Here is a 21,646-nt window from a genome sequence, read left to right as displayed (position 1 = left end):
AAGCTCAACATTTGTATGGGTTCTCTGCAGATATTGGAAAGATGGGAAACCGCAATTCCTAATTAATTCTTTATTTGTGAATGTGTTTAAGGGACTAAGGTTATTTAAATGGTAAACATATTTGGTGGTTTTTGAATTACCACACACGAACATCTCCAAGTATATTGTTTCGTTCGTTACAAAAACAGAATGTAAAGAATAACTATTATTATTCACGCAAAGCATGTAAAATTTAACAATTATCATTGAAAGAATAAAAGTATTTTGCAGAGCAAGGGATAATATATCACGATTGAATTTGATATAATACATACTTCTAAATATATCTCGCATATTTCCCGTATACCTTTACAAAATCACAGACAATGTGTTCTCACAGTCAGAGATGTAATATCACAGATAATTTATGGAAAATAAAAGAACTATGAATAGTACAATATAATAAAAAACAACAACAATTAATAGATTGAATATCGCACATGCATTCTTTGCCTAAATAACCAAACACCCCCCCCCCTCCTCCAGATGAAAATGCCAATTGGGTCTTATATTAGAAATTGAAATAAGTACCAGAACACACCTGGTTTGTCCAGGGGTCCGATATTGCTCTACTCTTAATTTTGTAATTTTGTGGGATTTATGAATTTGATCACTGTTCGTTATCTTCACATTTTATGCAAACTGATGCCAGGTGGATAAATGAGTGATTGGCATAGGCAGCACAGACAATTATCGTAAAATGCATAAATTCGGGATTTGCAAGCAATATAAAAGATGGATGATATAATTGGTGATTTATTTATACAAACAAGCTGTCTTCCCTTTGTTTACCAATTATTGTATGTTTTTGCAGTATTTTCAGTACCAGTTTATATAAATATTCATTTTATGATGAATTTTGAGTAAATAGTCACATGTATGTTATTATGCATACATTTCTTTACCCACCTTATTGTCAAACTTAAAACATAATACAAGGATATGTCATTTACCATTTTATTTCATGCAATTCATATTTATCACAAATACAAATAATTCATAGTGTCATTACCTCGGAATATTTGAACTTAAATCATGTGTTTACAAGTAAAGTAATCCCATTATTTCCCTATACATCTCGTGACATAAATCAATGTCATGATTCGTATAAGGAATACAGACTGAAAAGCATGGGAAACACGGACAACTCGATATACCAGAGACTGCAACCCCTGTAACCTCAAGGTATTTGACAGTAGCATGCCTCAATTTAAAAACTGATCATACACAAACCAAACTCTTGCGTATAGAATTACATATGTTGTTGAGAGAAATAAACACCATATACAGGTGATAATAAAATATTCCTACATAAATATGGGAATTTGATGATGGATAAGCTGAAGTCATCCTGTTCGTCATGAAGTTGAGTTGTTAGTTTGCTATTAACATGTATGCTCAGAAAAAATAATACGAAGCAGATATGGAAGACTATGAGGTGTCTTTTATTTCGAGTTCATTGGGATATATCGAATCAGCACATCAACAAAAACTAAAAGCATAGGTGGTATAAAATCGTGTTCCTATTAATAGTTGTGATAATGAGAATGATATATTCAGCATAGTCTTTAACAGTTACTCCTTTTAAAGCAAACTTTGTATTTCGATTCATATGCGAAATCACCACTATACTTGTGTTTGTTTTTAAATGTGTTTCGCAAATTTGTCCAAAAACAAAAAAAATCAAACCGAAGCTTTCGCAAAACCAGTTTGATATAGGTACACACTTTCTGCGACACATAACTGGTATTTGTATTGCTTGAAAAATGTATGCCAACACTCTACTCTTGAGATATTACTGAAATAAGTCAACAAATGTCTGTAGCATTCACTTTTAAAATTATGTGGCAATGGCTGGTCTTAGTTCAGTATACTATTTGACAAAAGCGCTGATCATAATGTGGTAGATAAATGGGACTTGAAAGGTCGTTGCTCGTGATACACTTTGATATATTTCGGATTTTAAACATTTCGGTTGAGCATCACTGAAGAGACATTATTTGTCGAAATGCGCATCTGGTGCATTAAAATTGGTACCGTATAAGTTTTACATTAAGTACTTTTCAAGCGATTAATTTCATCAGGGAAATCACGGCGTACCAAGTAGGGGATAAATATTTAAATCATATAATGAATAATGATAGCATTTCAATGCTAAATTAATGTTCTGAATCACCATAATTTGATCAAAGATATTTCCTGATTATATATGGTTTTCTTCTACCTAAATATTTATTTGCTAATGTGCAGTATGTGTTTACTTCATGATAAAACTTGAAACCAGATGATTGAACAGTCTATATGAACAAGTGAAAATCACTAACAGTGATCAATTTTGTGATTTCTATAAAAATATATAATCAAAAGTAAAGGAAATTCAGATCCCGGGCCACACCAGGTTACTCCGTTTATCTTATCAATATATAGGTTTCACGTAGGATGTGATCGGTAGTCAGGGCATGTTTTCTCCTCCTAGGCGTCCACGTTTGTTCAACTCTTCATTTTTTATTCCTTATAGGAGTTATGAGATTGATCACTGTTATCTTTATGGAAATAACGGACTAACAATTGGAATAAAACGGCGTAGGAAAGCATCCGACCCCGTAATAGCTTGTATTTGCAAATTGGATGATTATAACGAACATATAATTTGCAAGAGTATGAATCTAAACGAGACTATTGATACTCCTATAACACATGCTGATTTGTCACGAACTTGCCTCGAGTTTTAAAAAAATGCTCATACACATTGCTATTTTCCCACGTTTTTTTGTGTTTTTTTTTTTTTTTTGCCGCTTTGTATATCCTATTTACAAATGATTTTGCATAGGTACATTGCAATTTTAGATGACTTAGTGTGGATGAAACACCACGGACAGATATAATTCTAATAATTAATTCCTGAATAGCTCCCGTTGATTTAGGACAAGGCTCAACATTTTTTTCTTGATTTTGTGAAAAATACTCTTATGTCATGAACTTTAAATTGTGTGCTGAACGAACGAATACGAATTTATAACTAAGATATTAAATCAAGTTCAAACAAAATACAAAGACAAGAAATTTCAACTTACTCTCATTTGATTAAGATTATGTGGATTGAAAAAAGGTCAATTGTCATGCACGTTAATTATCAAAGGTATGTTATTTCGAAGATTTACACATGGTAATGAAATGATCAGATATAAATTGAACAATTATCCTTGACTTGTTTGCGTGTGTGACCAGTCGACAATGGATGCTTACTTCTCTTAGTCACCTAATATCACCCCTGGAATGTCCAGTGGTCCGTGTTTGCCCAACATTTAATTTTGCACTCTTCATATGAGCTATGAGATTGATCTTCACCTTTTGATAAAATTACATTTAAATAATATCACACTTTTTAGCATACACTTGCACAGGGTGCTTAGATGGAATATTTGAGAGTATCATATGTAAAAACAATGATTATTACAATTATGCCGTGGTATCTGCCTGACTGCCTCTTGAATTTATTAAAGCTCATGGTATGTTATTATCACCATGAACACTATAGGGTTTAAGAAAATATCGGAATTTTGTTAATATGACTTGTGTTTGTAATAAACCTCTTTCTTAGCGAAAGTAATGTTAAGATCGTTTGTTCACAAAAAATACTTATCTGTCCTTGAAATGATTGTTACTAGATACAAAAACATAAATTGTTCTTGAAAAATAACAGATTATGAAGGACGAGTTATTAATCTCCCAGAAGACAGGGATTGCAGGTTTCTAAAACTATGACCTAATTTTTTGCTATAATCAATAATTTCAAAGTACAAATGGAAAACGTTCTACCTGACATTTGACATTTCTTTCTATGGCAAATCATGTATCCATGATGATTTTAAATATCAATGCCACCTTGATGTTTTGCTGTCTGAATTGATAGTTCAATACATATGTTATACGGTACATTCAATGTGATCGAAAGGACAGGAGATTAGCATAGATCATAGTTCCATTGCATATTTTGATATTTTCAATAACAATCCATTTCACATGTTCATTCATATAATTGGTAATAAAAACAAAAAATAAAGAATTCATGAACGTACTCTCCAAAGTTTGTGCAATCACGTTTAATATGCAATTTCTCCAGTTGATTTAGGCTAGATAAATCTGGACTCTGTACTAAATATTTTCTCTTAAATATCTTCAAATCACGATGTCCTCTATCTAAAGGAATTAGCATTGAAACGGGAAGTATCCCCGTGAAATGTGCAAGGTATTTACAAATATGATTTTAAGATTTATGAAATATGATAGGGATTGGTTTAAAAGCTGAATGCATTTTTTAAAAATATGTGTGAATTATGTATGATGATGTTAAAAGCGATGCAACACTAATTGTAAAGACGCTTAATTCATTTTGATGCCTGGGAGATTTTGATTACATTCTTACGATTGAATATTGAGATTGACATATATTTCAGTATGAAGATGAAATTCTAAACAAAATATATATTACTGATATAAAGAAAAATTAACTGATTTGAAACATTATGATTAAACTATATTCCTCCCAATTAGTAATACATTGTTCAAATGCGTAAATCAAAGTTGCAATATTACACATATAATTCAAATTCAAAGAAACATAGTTATTTGAATTGAACTTCACTATAAATAAAACAGTAACCGGTGACTATTACACACTCTATGGAATTCTTCGTATTACAGTTGATATATGATAAATATGAAGAGAAATGAGTGATGTATGATTACAATCTCGTATTCGACACATAAAATAAAAGTACGTACTAACTATCATTTTGTGTTTAGTAAACCAGATATGATGAGAGAATTATATAGATTCGATGAGGAATATGTATTGGTTCCAACTGACAAAAGTTCGTAATGCGATTGTCTATTTGTAAAGCTCATTATTACAACTGCATTCTAAACGAACTTGGTAATCCTCAAAATTCCCTTTTCAAAGACGATATTTAGTGTTATAAACACTTGTGGTAGCCAGGTCAATGGAACAAACGCATAAAAGATGAAGATAACGAACAGTGATCAATCTCATAAATCGCATAAGCAATACAAAATAGGTAATTGGGCAAACAAGGATCCTTGGACACACAAGAGGTGGGATCAGGTGTCTAGGGGGAGTAATCATCTCCCCTGTCGACTGATCAATATGAATTACCGTACCTATGCTGAATTTAAAAAAAAAATACGCAAAACCCCTTACAAACAGATAAATTGCTACATCCAGCAAATGTTCTACAAAGCTCATGTATTTGCTCCTCACCTAAATATCAACTGCTTGGAATTACTTTGTTTACTTGATCAAGTTGTAAGGATCAGCGCGGGTGTGACCGGTCAACAGGAACATGGAGATACTTACTCCTCCTAGCCTCCTGATCCTACCTCTGGTATATCGAAGGGTGCCCTACTCTTAATCTTGTATTCTTTATAGGAGTTATAAAATTGATCACTGTTTATTGATCTCCCTCCTTTTCACAAGAATTCATTTGAATCGTCCAGTAAGAAGAAGTCCATTTTTATCTTCTTACAAAGTGAAGACAGTGAAAGCGACTGTAGTTCATATTTTAACACGGACTTGTATAATTTTGAGAACATAAACGCGTGTACATCTGCAAAAGATAGAGGAAATCAAAATAGCTAACATCAAGGACTAAAACATCAATTGTAATTCAGACTACAGTAGCGCACTTACCATGTCTACAATTCAAACCCTACGGTCATTACATCAAAATATTATTTATAAATTCATAGTGATGAAAAGTATAGCCACACAGTAAGTGCAAACCTTCGGTTTAATTTTTCTTCTAGGTTGATTAACGATTAAACTAATGAGTAATAATGATTTTCTATACTCTCAGAGTTTACAAATGAATGAAGTAATGGCACATAATGGTTACTTATTCAAATTTAATGTTTCTTTCATCCATAAACTCATAAAAAAGATTGTCGTCTTGTTCATTAAGAAATGCGGTTTACCAAACCAAACAGCAAGTCCAAATCATATCTCTCATTATCGCACTGTCCAATCAGATTCTTGTTCTACTCTGAAATGATTAAATGGTAATGAAGACATTATGAAGAATATGAAACCACAATAGAACAATAACAAGACTTTTACAATCAACAATCTCACCATATCTGGAAGGCAAATCATATTATGATAATGGGAATTATTTCTGTATATTTCAAATTACATTATGAAGAAATTCGATTCGCTTTTAGTAACAAAAGTCTCGTAAATCTCTAAAACATTTCCTAAGACATGTTCTTCGCAACACACCCCGTTTAGAATATTTGCTTGAAATAGAAGCGTAAAAGATATATTCGACTTGAGCATCACTGAAGAGATATTGTTTGTCAAAATGCGCATCTGGTGTATCAATATTGGTACCGTATAAGTTTCACATTATGACCCCTGGGTCGAGTCCACTTCTGGTGGACTGTAAGTCCCCGAGGGTCTCTACAGCCCAGTAGCTAAGTACTTCGTTACTAGCTTGAAAATACGGATGTATATTTAATTGCTGGGATAAAATTTAGAAATTCATTTCAAAATTAAAGATGATATCTCCCTCATGCATAGCTCTGATCCTTGGACGAATTTGGTTCCAGTTTATTTGGCACTCTAGTTTTCCTTTTAGCTGTTACAAATTTTTTGTCATTTCGAATTTCCCAAATTTCGACTTCAGCATCACTGAAGAGACATTATTTCTCAACATGCGCATCTGGTGCATAAAAATGTGTACCATATAAGTTTTACATTAAACAAGTGGCAGTCTACAAATGTAGAATATTGTAATGTCCGGTGGGACCTGTGATCCCTGGTTTATGAGACTGGTGTCATCCAATCAACTGTGGTATATCGTGATGTACTGCGACACGAAAGGTATCTGTGATTTATTTTACTCTCACTTTCGTCAACATCAAATATCATGTATTTTCAAAGGTGAAATTTATTCCTTGCACTTTACTGCTGTTGATCGTTTGTTTGTCATACATGTGGATTTGTCGTACAAAGGACAGTTCAAAGTAACTTGTGGAGAATCGCATACATGTAAGGCGGGATATTCCGTAATATTCCAAATGATTCCTTTGAAACTGACTTTTATTTTTGTTTTCGTTATAGGACTTATGAGATTGATCAATGTTCATTATCTTCACCTTTTCATCCCAGTGAACTCTAAATAAAAGACGCCACAGAGTCATTTATATCTGCTTGATATATGTCTTATATGGATATTTTATGGATATTTTATTGAACATGTATGCAAACGGCAAAATAATACCACAACTTTCTGAAAGCAAGATGAATTCAGCTTCTTTATCCTTAACTTTCAATATTTGTGTATCAATATTCCATTATCATCTAGCTATATTGTTTAAGACTCTCCATTTTCACGATGCACGAGAGCATGTTCTATGTATGATCGCATCTTAAATTGAAGCAGGGTACAAACACTGAAGTTGATATTATAGGAATTTCAATAGTCTTGTTGAAAATCAACATTTTGAAATTCTGTGATCGTTATAATCATATAATTTGCATATATAATCTATAAGCGAGTTGAAAGCTTTCATACCACACGATTGAATTAAGGCGTCACATACAGAAATAAACTAATATATATATATATAGCAGTTACAATATTTTTTTCCATGGATAATATTCAATAACAAATATCCGAGAAAGAATGGACATGCATGCCGATACCTAGTAAGCTTCCATGCGTTTTTATAGAGACAAATGTTTAATATCACATGACTATCACGTATCATTTTAAATTTAGAACCACCAAAATGATTGTACATGTAATAATCCCCAAAGTACAACGATATCGGCTATATGAAGGCCGACATTTTTGTAGTGACAAAGCTTACTTTACATTCACTGAAACGTCTTGGGAGCAAGATCTATAAAAGAAATGAGGGCTAAAATGTATACCATGTAAAACTTATACGCTACCAATTTTGATGCACCAGATGCGCATTTCGACAAATAATGTCTCTTCAGTGAAGCTCAACCGAAATGTTTGAAATCCGAAATAACAATGAAGTTTTAGAGCTATTATAACCAAAAACAGCGTGCCAAAAAAGTGGAGTCAAATTCGTTTAAGGATAAGAGCTATACATGAAGGAGATAATCCTTAATTCTGAAATGAATTTCTAAATTTTATAACAGCAATTAAATATACATCCGTATTTTCAAGCTAGTAACGAAGTGCTTAGCTACTGGGCTGTAGAGACCCTCGGGGACTAACAGTCCACCAGCAGAGGCCTCGACCCAGGGGTGATAATGTAAAACTTATACGGTACCAATTTTGATGCACCAGATGCGCATTTCGACAAATAATGTCCCTTCAGGGATGCTCAACCGAAATGTTTGAAATTCGAAATAACTATGAAGTTTTAGAGCTATTATAGCCAAAAACAGCGTGCCAAAAAAGTGGAGTCAAATTCGTCTAAGTATATGCCGCATATTTTTCAATTTTCGACAGTATGCAAGAAATTATCAGATACCAAAAGAGATTTATTTTGTATCAGAAGTTAGTCCTAGCAGTTTTTGTATTTATAGAATGCAATTGGAATAAAAATATATAAACATCAAACATCGCGATGCACTGTATATCGTTGCACTTTTACATTTACTGCAGCTTGTCGCACTAAGTATGAAAATTTTATTTGCTTAAAAGTCAGCGATGATCGAGATATAAAGGCGATTTCAAAGTCACAACACAGTATGAATATCACCTTCGCGCATACATGTTATGAAAATCAAAAGAAATCTCATATTAAAATGAGAATTAATTTGACAAGAAAAATGTTCACGTATACAGCTTGATAACGGTAGTAAATACCGACAAAATTTTATGACAATTTATCCGCGATGGAATTATAAGAACGTGTATGTTTTAACGTATTTTTATTTAATTGCGACACATGTGACCGGTCGACAGGGGATGCTTACTCCTCGTATGCACTTGCTCCCACCTCTGATATATCCAGGGTTTCGTGTTTGTCCAACACTGTATTTTGTGTTGCTCAAAGACCCACAGAAATACCGTACGGTTTCTTCACGAATCACTAGATGTAGGTGGAGATAATCTATGGTTATTATTAATCATATGTACCTGGAATTTACCTGGCCAAGAGATCAGGGTGTAGTGTATAGTTTTGATATACACAGGGCATGTCTCAGGGCTGTCTGCAGAGTTTCTGTGGTCATATTAATTGTATAATGACTGTATTCCTAATTGTAGTTGATACACAGTATACACCCACCCACCCACCCCCCGTCTTTATCCTTCTCAATGTTATGGCTCAATGAATAATTTCTATTATAGATATTGAGGTATCAGAAATTGATGATATAAATTATTTCAATAAGTTACAAATTTTAGAAATTAATGTGCAAATTATTGTTTGATTTCTGATTGTGTAATTCATAATGCATTTATATAAAGGTAGAAAATACAATTATATCAAAATTGGATTGTTCAGCCGTTTTTTTTTTTATTATTATTTTGAATTACGAGAAAATAGCAGCTGTGGACAGTTTCGTGCTATCAAAACTCAGGTAGACTGGGCTTCCTCAAGATCTAAAGATACCTGTAAGTTTTGGCTGTTATTGTTATCAAAACATCTCTCTGGGGTCCCTCCAGATCACAATCTCTGTAGATGTCACTCCACCTGAGATCTATTGTTAAAAGTTTGATTGACATTGATCAAGGTACAGCTGAAACTTGTGGATGTTAACTTAAAATTGGGTCTTAAAAGGAGCTATGAGATTGATCACTGTTTGTTATCTTCACCTTTCATGGTGCAAAGTGCACAGAGGTACATTTATATACAGCACTGAGATTGTTCTCAGGAAGCCTTAACTGAGCTGCGCAATTGTTCGGGCGTTTTTCACATACGCATAACTCCATTAACCTGATTAAGATCTAGGGCTCAGGCGGGCGTAGCTTGTGAACAGCTGATGCTTACTCCACCTAATTTCACCACTGGTATACCCGTGTTTGTCTTTCTCTTAATGTATTTATTATACAATTTATTGCATTAATAACTTTGTTAGCTTCACTTCTTCATTATCACCAGCATAAAGGTGAAGATAATGAACAGTGATGATAACGAACAGTTATCAATCTAATAAGCAATGCAAAATAGAAAGTTGTATCTACACTGTGAAAGGTGAAAATAACGAACAGTGATCAATCTCATAATTCCTATAAACAATGCAAAACAGAGAGTTGGACAAATACGGACCCCTGGATATACCAGAGGTGGGATCAGGTGCCTAGGAGTAAACATGCCTTGTCGACCGGTTTCTCCCGCCGTGAGCCCTATATCATGATCAAATGAACAGAGTTATCCGTAGTCAAACTCAATGTGCCAAGAACGGCATAACAATCGGCATGAAACACGTCAGACAACATTTGACCCAATAATATGTTATATAAATAAACTATATTGTTATAACGACCAGAGAATTTGCGAAATGCTGACTTAATCCATTTCGTTTTTAGTTCACTCAACTTCACAGTAGCAGTCGATTTCACATTTGATCTGTAGTCCCTATTCAGTTTACCATAGATACCTAAACACTACACATCTTCTTAAGCATGAAACCCTGTCTGACAAATCATCATAAAAACTAATCGCATTAATTTTCATAGATTATGCAGATCTTCAAAGTCATTCATGGGAACAGACTGTGCCAATGTTTACTTCGAGTTGTCGTTCGTATGTCATCGTTTCCAGTCAGTATCGCATTGCCTTTCGCAATGTTTAAAGAAAGAGCTTGTATTTTAGCATACATCGCCAATAGCCATTTCTACATGCCAATGTTTGTTTACATTGGATAAAAACGGATATAGTATTGCTCAGCAAAATAATACCCCTGAAAATGATATGTACATGTCACGATTCAGCATATCTCAAACAGATTTTGCTTAAGGTAAACAGCTTAGAAGATGTATTCATGAAAGCAAGGAAGGTGAGAGGTGTTGATATCCGATTACGGGCTGCGTCAAGAGTTTCGATTAATCATTTAACTTTGGTATGTCAATGAGTTCGTGTTTCCCCGGCGTAAAGTGATTTCTGCGAACGTCACATGAGGAAACACTTATAAACACATATTACATTAAAGGTCAAGTGTAATAAAAATAGATTTGAAAATAAAGTTTATTATTCATTGAAACCCCTTTTGAAAAGTTTATTGATGTGTTTATTTTTCTTTAAATTCCAGGTAAATGCGCAAAATACCTATTCAAAATCGTTGTTTATAGAAACGAATGAAGGAATTGTCGCTCTTTCTTATTACGTCATTTGAGACACATTTGTAGTTGTTTACGCCTGTATATCATCGTGTTAATTTCGTTGAGAAATTGACAGTTTTAGCGGCACTGTGGATAGTGATGGTGAAATACCGTAGATACACTTGAGTCTTGGGATTCAACCTTTTATGTTTGTACCTGCACCCGGCGTTTCGAAACCATCAGATACATGTAGTAATATTTATATGATATATACATGTATATGTTCGACAAATATCTCATCGGAATCTCAATTAAAAATTATTTACCGGGCCAGTCCATAGAAAATGGGAATGATATTGGAAAAAAAATGTTCTATCAAAAGATAACCTTTGTATTTTACACAATCTAGGCTAATCAAAATCAGACTTCATAGATACTCGCCGTATACTCAATTGTAGCGATTGTGAGCGTATTTTGGATCTGATTTTAACTAGATTGACTCTCACGTTTGTATTTTTTGATGGGATTTACTAGTATGAGATTGATCAGATTCAGATTCAATTGTGTTTAGCTAGATATATACTTAATTGAAAAATGCCTTTTTGAAAAAAGAACAACGAAAGACAAGAGAAAAAACATATTGTGCACAACGTTATTTGTAACATCCCCGCCCCCTTTTATTTTTAACATCTACATGTAGATATAATAAATTGTAAATTAGGCCTATTAGTACATATAATTTCTTCACAACACACGTCAAATGCGAAATTGAAATATTACGGCACAAAGTTAACGAATAGTAGCATTTTGAGGTGTGAAATTTTGCTTTAATGATTCACGATATATCTATTACTTAAAAGCATATTAGGAAAAGGAAAAACTTGTACTTGTTTGCATAATGAACTTGGAAAAAAAGCTTTGGAAATTTGACTGACCTCGCAATAAATAAGGTTTTATCAAAATGGGTTTTTTTTAAATTGAATTCATTTTCATTTTTACTATATTTTATTTTTTCAAAATATATATAGTGAAGAAATGAAATGATGAGTCCCTTGTAAATATAGTATGAGTACGACAATATTCGAAAGATATTTCATTTAATAAATGAAATAAAATCAATTCGAACTAGGTAATGGGTGACATTAATTTTTATGTGCAATCACAAACCCAATGAATACAATGTCACATTAAAGCATTCAGTAGTGAATGTAGAGATGGATGGATTGCATCCCCTTTTTGGGTTGAACTTTTTATAATTGAAATACATCCCTCCACTTGTTTTGTAGGATGCCCAGGTAATATCACTTTGCACTTTGTTTGGAGTCAAACAGGATGATGCGTCAGAGTTGATGGGAATCTGATCCTCGTTAATTAAAAAGTGTCGCTCACTGATCCTCGTGGCTTGTCACAAATCTCAGTGTCTCTTTTTAGTTTCAGTGTCCAAATTCTTCGAAATTTAGGGTCTTTTGGGAAAAGAACATACTTAATCCCTGTTCCGATTTCACATTGCAGTTCAATGCAGCGCATAGTACCATAAATGCAGGACTTTTCTATGTAAACACTATAAAAACCCTATCAATGCAATCGAAAGTTGTCTCAGATGACGTCATAAGCTACGAGCGATAACTCACGTCACATCACATTTATCGATCGCTCAGGTAAAGTTTGATAGCGCCGTGTAATTCACGCCAAGTGATTTTTATCAAAATTGCCATGGAATTAATCCATAAGTGTACAACAGGCATTTTTTCTGTATAAAACTCCAGTTTTAGGAAAATCATCGTACTTGACCTTTAAGAAATATATCAGGCAACTGACCAAGGCTAGACAAATACAAATATCCGAAGTATTATGCTCTATGAAACACGTCTGCTCGCCCAGATAGTTTACAGGTTTATATGAGAGAGAGAGAGAGAGAGAGAGAGAGAGAGAGAGAGAGAGAGAGAGAGAGAGAGAGAGAGAGAGAGACTTTGAGTCCCACCTAAACTCCACCCCAAATCACTATATCGTTTTAATTTTGTATAATTTGTACGATTTATGAGATAAAAATATAGATGTAGATATCATCCATATCGTCCGTGATTGTCCTACTAAGGATTTAAAATTCTTTGGATACAACATTGGATCAGCCCATTTGATGAACAGAACATGTCGTAATCACGCTCCCTAGAAAACATTATTAGCAACCCAAAACAATAAACGTGTATTAAAATTGCAGTGTCAATACCCTTGTACATTTAATGTATATTGGCAAACTGTTTAGATCATTATTACAGCCATAACATTTGCGAAATGCTGACATTAAAATAGACACCCTGCATCATCAACTTGTTTGTCAATAGCCTATCTCGATTTACAAACAGACCATATACAGAACAAGCTCTTGCATATCGAATATTATCTTCACCTTTCATTGAAGTATCATTCTTTCTTTTGACTAAATAACACTAAGTAACTTCATTTGGGATTATTTCAACTTTCTCATCGTCAACTTCCCAATTTATGTAGCAATATTTCATTATTATCTGCATATGGTATTTATATCTGTCAACTGATTATATACACAAGAGCTTGTTCTGCATAAGGTCAGTTATTAACTCGAAGCAAGCTACTGGCAAACAAGTTGATGGTACAGGGGTTTCAACAGTCTCGTTTAAAGTCAGCATTTCGCAAATTCTATGGTCATTATAGTGGGGTTTATCCAATGTGGATAAACCTGGTTATTTTGTGCAGGTCATATTCAAACATGCATAATTCTTACTGTTGTAATTAATTTTGATCGGGTTCAGTATACTAGCTTTCAACTTCCTTTAATCTGAGCATGTCATCTATATTATTCCTTTCCCTTTCGTAGTTTGACAGGTGCAGACGCACAATTATTTTTTCCATTGTAATCTGTTGTAATCCTGCGAGTTTTGGTCAGTTAAAACAGAGATGTTCCGGGCAGCAAGGAAAACAAAAGAAAAGAGTCCGTATCACAGGACAAAAGCAGTGAATCCGACCGTAAATTACCGTCCTAGAAATCGGCGAGTAGCAGCTACAGTGACTCGTGCCAACTCCTTCATATTGCAACCCAATGAGACACAAAATGCAGCTCCGGGTTCGAGACTGGCAATGTTCCAAGATGCTGTTCCGGCGGTTATGCAGAGTGCGGCACCATTGTTGTTACCAAATAGGCCTACAGCACCGGCGGTGACGCGGTCGGGATTCAGCTTGCTTCGAACCCATCTACATTGACTGCCTTAACTTTCCAGTATTCGGGTACAAATAGTCCAGGTAGGGTCAATTATGACCCTTTAGATAACTTGCCGAATCCTTTTATTAGTGTAGCTTCTCCACTTGCTGCTCATGTGCCACAAAACACAAGAGAAAAAATATTTAATAATCTGTTCTAATGATCCTACGGCAACTCAGCAAAATCAAGTGGTATTTGAGGATGGTATTTTCCAAGTAAAACGAAAACGAAGAGACCAAAGAATTTCAAATTTTTCACAACGGCTGGATGTCTTTTCGATATTTGCTTCAGTATACTTAACAAAATACAAGTCTCAAGCAATCCCAATGTTTAGATATATGACACTGATAAAGAGGGGGTTGGAAAATTGAGAGGTAATTTGTTAATCTATGACATTCAGTTTCGGCTGAAAAAATTGTACAATACATCCTTATGCTGGGCATCAGTTGATGCGAAATTGTTGATGATTTACATGCAATCATCCCCTTCCACAAATTTAGGATCTTGTCAGCCAGACCGCAAGTACAGTGCAAATGTTATGCTTACAAATATGCATCTTCGTAAGCCAAGTGTCCGATTCGCGTACTCTCATCTACCCCTTAGCAGATTTAGTCAAGTTTCTAACCCTTAAAAATATCACGCTTTGACTTTCCATGGCATCCAATCAGATCGCGTCATACATACACTTTCGGTTTGAGTAATGACGACCTCCATGTCTAGCCCGTGTTGTCGCCTTTGCCATGGAATTTTGTCCAAAAAACAAAGACGAATGATCTTTGGAGAAAGCTTTGGCGTGTATGATCAACTGCTAGAAATAATAGATCAGATTCCTCACCAAAATGACGAAAAAAGGAAGTACATCTACGGCATGTATTAGAATAAACTAAACAGACTGAATAAAATCGAATACGACATAAAAACAAAATTAGAACAGTTCAAATCTGAAAGGCATGATTTGATACGCGATTTACGCAAGGGGGACATAAGTGTACAACAAGTATTTACACCTAAATCCAAAAAAAACCCATTTAATTGTTCACTCGCGAACACCGAGGAAAATAAAACAGCTGTTCACTGAATCCAAGTCCACTCAGCTGACGGATACTCCAACATCATCATCGAATCCTGTGACCGACGACAAAGACAGGAAGAAAATGAACATTCAGCTTTTCTCTCCCAGTAAAATCAAGGTATGATTTATCATACATTGTCATAAATACATTGATATTTTGTGTAAACATGTACACAGGACAAAATAGATTTTGAAACCCGACACTAAATTTCATATTTTTTATAGTCTATTGCATTTCACTGCAGCTTTTGACATTTGTCATGATTTTTAAGAAATACTAAGCCAATAGATTTGGTTTTAAAGAACGATAGCTTTTCAATATTGTATGGAAGTAGTGGGTATAACCTTTTATCCAACACACAATTTAAAAAACCATTATATGCATGGTTGGGGCGGTATGGTTATATATTCAAAAGTCTCAGAATTTCATCGCACATATATCAGATTTCTTGTGAAAATATATATGCTGATTCTAGTCATAGTTGCTAAAGTAATGAGGATCATTAATGATTCGCTAAGAGGTTGTATACAGAGGCCCAAAAGAAAAGCTGAAATCCAAAGTTATCCCTGCTGGAGATTCATAGAACATCATTATATGTATTTCAAAGGGTGAATCCCACCAGAAAACATCCAAAGTAATCTACAATTCCACTTTACAAGACAACATCTATAACTGTGTGATCAAAGTTCTCAGAAAGGAAATGAACAAGCTTTCATCTACCAAGACTATGTCATGTCTGAGAAAGACATCAAGTGACAAGTTAGCAACGATTAACTTCGAGTCATGGAATTTGGAGCTACAGTTAGAGATTCCCCGTTATTGTATAAGATAATATCTGGTTCCTTTAATCCCCATAATCATGTTGCAGTGGCAGAGATCGCTGCTGTTATCTAAACGAATCGAGTTATGCACATGTTTGCCTTTCATCATGCAGTAACTCAAGTTTTGGATAATGGTGGAACAACGGATGAGGTAATTATGCAAAATGTAATACATCATTGTCACACGTGACGTACAAAAACCTGTGTGTGTGATTGTGTATAATTTAGAGGTACAATGATGGAGATTATTAAGGCATTTAACTGAAACTAAAATTAATTGTAATTGTTTACTTCATTGCATTTAGAAAACTATTACATGTATATCAATGTAATGCATTCATGGTGTTGTCTGGTTTTTAATCAAGCATTGCTCTATTGTGTGAAGAACATAAATAATTTTTTTTGGTAGTGCATAAATCTTCTCAGCAAGTTGGGTCTTTGTCACCATCTGCTGCGGCAAAGAAGTCTTTTGATAGCAAGGTAAACTGACCACAGACAACGACTGATGATGTCCGAATAGAAAGCCCTAAAAAATACAGGTGAGGATTGCGTTACATCCATATCAGAAGCTGAGAACAGCATATTCATTCCAAGTATTGAAGATTGCAGGTCCCTAGAATATAATTTTGTTCACCATATTATTAAGGTGTTGGTGAAATATTTTCCCTGCTTTCAAATGAAAGAGCATATTCTGCACAGTTAGCTATTTTAAATGGAGCTATAGATCTTGAACTGATAGCAGGTGTCATACATAGGCCAGAAGGACTGCATAGAATGATGAATCTATGTCTGGTAACAGATTAACCCCCTCTTGACGTTCAATTTGAAGTTACAGTTCAAGGTTTCAAATATGTCAGGTAGACATTTTTTTCAAGTTTGTTTTACCATTGTATAGTGTCTTCTGGAGCTTTTAGTCCTTAAAAATTCATTGTTTTTTTTTAAAAACTAGATTAGAAGATTTTTCTCAGTATTTGGGTGGGGTGGTATTTTAGTATATTGCTTGGTTCTGAATGATTCAATTATGGCCATGTGACCTTTATCTTAACCAGAACAGTCAGTAAGGTCATGTTGGTTTTGAGGTACATCAGTATTATGTGAATTCATTTTCAATTATATCCTGATCATTTGGGACTAGGTTGGGGCCAAAAATCAGAGGTTAACATTTTTATGGGAATAAATATTGATTAAAATTCTTTTAAAATTACAACTGCTTGCCAACGACAGGACCAAGGTCACTCAGGTGAGTGATGTGGCCCCTTGTCCATTTATACAGTATAGCTACAGAGGACAAATGGTTTTATTGTTTGCTGTGGGACATGCTTACTTATCGGTGCATAAACTAATATTTCAGTTTCAATTCATTTATGGAATTTTATTTCATGCTGTAGATGTTACTGTCTAATTAGAATTAGCTGATTTGAATTTTGAATCTGCAACTGCTTGGTAGCAGATTCAAAGCAGCTATTTAGATTTTAATTAGATTGTAGATGTTCAATTTTATTGTTTTTATTGCATGTTATATTACATTTGATTTTAGTTTTAATATAGTTAGGTTGTTTACTAGAATAACATGCATTGAATAAAATGCTGCATGTTCTCTTCTCTGATGTACTGTTGAATGACCAACAACATTAATTTTTAAATGATGCCATTTGAATGATATTGATAATTATATATTTTCGGATATTTAGATTATCGATTGTAAAATTAAGAATTATACATGTATTCGAATGAAGACAATGGAATGTTTACTTTATGAATAACCAACATTTTCAATTGTTTAAAGCAGATTCTCTACCAGCAGTTTTACAAGGCTCCATCTATTAATGACCGTGGAGCTCTTTCCCAGTCGAAAAACATCGTTCATCGAGTTGATGTTAAAGGAGCAGAAAGAGTTATCGAAAGTTACAGGTATGAAAACATGCATGTTGAGGCATTCATCCCTTTCTGCATTTTCGCAAGCCAATCAGACACTTGGCTTGTGAAGATGCCCTTTCTGATCAAATATTTCAAGTGGTTGTAGTATTTAAAATTTTTGTAAGAGTACTGGTTTTTGCCTAAACTTATGAAAGACTACATTTACATAATATAAAATAGATAAAATTAACACAATATGACTAATTTCGAACCATCTACCTCTACCTCAGAAATTATGAAATTTACAAGTTTGTTAGAGGCCTTCCTGCTTTACATGAATATGCATGAATACTCAAGTGAGCTTTTCTGATCACCCGTTGTCCGTCTACAAGATTTTTACATTCTCGACTTCTACTCCAGAAGCACTTGGCCAATTTCAACCAAACTTAACAAAAAGCATTCTTGGATTAAGGGCTTTCAAATTTGTTGAAATGAAGTGTCATGCATGCCCCCTCCAAAGGGGATATAATCACAAAGATAGGGTGGGGTCATCTAAAAATCTTATTTAGAACCATTGGGCCAGAAGAGCTGAAACTTACATGAAGGCTTCCCGACATAGTACAAATTCAAGTTTGTTAAAAGCATGGTCCCTGGGGGTAGGTTGGGGCCACGATAGGGGATAGAAGTTTTACATAAAAAAATATAGGGGAAATCTTTAAAAAGAACCACTGGGTCCGAAAATTTTACATCAAAGCGTCTTGAGATAGTGCAGAGTCAAGTTTTTGTTAAAAGCATGCCCCCGGGGGTAGGTTGGACCACAATAGGGAATCCAAGTTTTTACATGTGAATATATATGTGGAAAATCTTTAAATATGGACCAATGTGACTCAGGTGAGTAAATGTGGCCCATGGGTCTTTTGTTAAAGATGTGCAGTTGTAGAGAATATGTTTTTAAATTGGTCAATTTTTGTCCCATCCCCAAGTCCTGATATTTACAATTTATGTCAGTCTTGTCCCAAAAATGCTTCATACCAAATTTGAAAAGAATTGGAATGGTAGTTATCAAGAAGTTGAAAATGTTCGCTTATTAACACACAATGACAGATGCAGACCAATAGCAATATGTGACTCGGCCACTTGGGTGACCTAAAAATGTTCTGGGTGACAAATAAAGGTGATTTAGATTTGCATCTATTTCATTTTAGTTACTCTGAAAAGAGATCACTCTATTTCAGCTACATTACTATATTCTAATCTTCTGGTATCAAATTGAAAGTGTGAAGGTGATTTATATCAGAATTTAAAAAAAAAATTCCTTAAACTCATTGACAAGTTAATAGAGTGATTATGAAAAACAGAAGAGCCATTGTTAACTGCACAGGTCTTATAGGAATCATTCATTTTGTTTAACAGAGATTTTGATGTCAATTTAAATTCTAATTGAATACTTAGTTTTCTACAAAAGTAAAAGTTATTTGAGCATAGAAATATAGTCTAAATAGGAAATGCTGAACAGTCTCATGTTATCAAACACAAGTCCGTGTAACTGTGGGTTTCTCTAGAAACTTAGTTCATATGTAAGCATGGTTAATTAAGGTTTTAAGCTGTTTTATAGATTTGCACACCTTGGAACATGCTGCTGAGGAACTGGATACACAATAGCAACAAATCAAAGATATGTTTGATGCCACTTAGGGATTATACCACTGTGTTGATTGTCGGCGCCCATACAAGAAGCAGGGACACCTTAAAAATCATCTTTAAAAAGAACATGATTGAGACTTTCATCATCAAAATCAAGAAGCTGGTGAAGATCATGATCGAGTGGCCCTTTACAGAGCATCATTTATGAAATGTGCTCTTCTACTTAGAGACACCAGTGACGCTTATAAATTGGGTGATGGAAATAGAATTATGGACAATTCCAAATGCTTCTCTCAGGGATTGCACATCATACAAAATACCAACTATGGCCATTCAGATTTCTAGCAAACTATCACTGCTTGCTAAGTCCAAGAGAAGCATTTGAGTACAAATGGAACTGTGCAACAAATATGAAAGGCGGATGTGGGCATAACATTCCGAATGATAATTTGGTAGAGATTCTAGTCCATCGACTTAAATCAAAGTTGCAATTACAGGGAGCAAATGTGACATTTTCAAGTGCGCGGAACGCAGGTTTGACTCTTCAAATACAAGATGAGATCAAGGAAAATTTAATTGAGAAGACTGGCATGACAAAATCAGGGACCACTCGTTCAAGCACGTCCATGGACAAAGCCATTGTACTTATGGTGACTGAACTCTCTGCTGCCAGTGTGTTTGATTACATTCCTGGTAGAAAATATGACAATTTCAAAAACTTTATTGATCTGTTTCCCAGAATTAATATTCCAGAATTACACAAATGGTTATGTAAACAAAGGAGAGACTGTCTTTTGAAGCCATTTAAATAATATAAATTGATGTAAGTCAAAGCAACCATAATGAAATGAAAAAATGCGGAGTTGTTCTCATTTTACTGCATTAACATATTAACAAAATGTTTTCTGACAGTGTTGAATAACAATTTGTGCACCAATCTAATTAAAATTAGATCCTATGATCCGCTCATCTACTATCGCTACACATGGGTAGATAGCGGATCATAGGATCTAATTTTAATTGGATTGATTCGTGTACATACATGTACTTACATGTTATTCATTATAGTTACCTTCGTCTTCAGTATCAGTATCTAAAACACTGTACATAACATCATCTCCGAATATTTCATTGATAACATTTGAGATTTGGTTAGCAACATCATATGACCAAACTGCACAGTTTTTCAAAATATCTTCAGGTGTAAAAATTTGTTCAACATACTGTACAACATAGTATATCATCATCAGACAAACCGTGAATTAATTCTAATTTCATCAGTGTTGAAAAATTTGACAGTTTAAATTGTAATGCATCTAATATCTGCTTTGATAGTACCCTGTCAGCTGAATTGACATATCGGCTCATATGATTCGTATTTTCTTCTTGCAATTCAAACAATAGTGCTGGATGGGTGTCCGGACAGTGAAGTTGACATTTGCAACTTTTTTCAAAGACATCACAACACAATGATGCATTGGAATCACCTTCTCAAGTTTATATCCATAAGACGAACACCAAATTTCACGTCTACACTTTGAATATTTAGCCAATTAAACAAGTTCCTCTTCAACTCGTTTTAATTGTCCCTTGTGGAATTTGTAAAGAATAAGTTCATGAGCAAATCTCCATCCCTATCTGCCCTACCCATCTGTTGAACAAAAGTGTCCATTTCTCTTGGGAGGCCATAATGAATAATATTATGTA

General features: G+C 34.2%; 1 long non-coding RNA gene and 1 pseudogene across 1 annotated transcript; both read left to right on the top strand.

Annotated features, from left to right (window-relative positions):
• Window positions 1-12,355: 12,355 nt before the first annotated feature.
• LOC125681411 (uncharacterized) lies at window positions 12,356-18,104 on the top strand. Its single transcript, XR_008800741.1, has 3 exons — window positions 12,356-15,734; window positions 16,225-16,589; window positions 16,848-18,104. It is a non-coding gene; the product is annotated as an uncharacterized LOC125681411 (long non-coding RNA).
• A 160-nt stretch (window positions 18,105-18,264) lies between these two features.
• LOC125681412 (uncharacterized) lies at window positions 18,265-20,775 on the top strand (annotated as a pseudogene).
• The last annotated feature ends 871 nt before the right edge of the window (window positions 20,776-21,646 follow it).

Source organism: Ostrea edulis, chromosome 2 (assembly GCF_947568905.1).
Source record: "Ostrea edulis chromosome 2, xbOstEdul1.1, whole genome shotgun sequence".
Lineage (NCBI taxonomy): Eukaryota > Metazoa > Mollusca > Bivalvia > Ostreida > Ostreidae > Ostrea > Ostrea edulis.
This window is presented reverse-complemented; position numbering and strand designations above follow the sequence as displayed.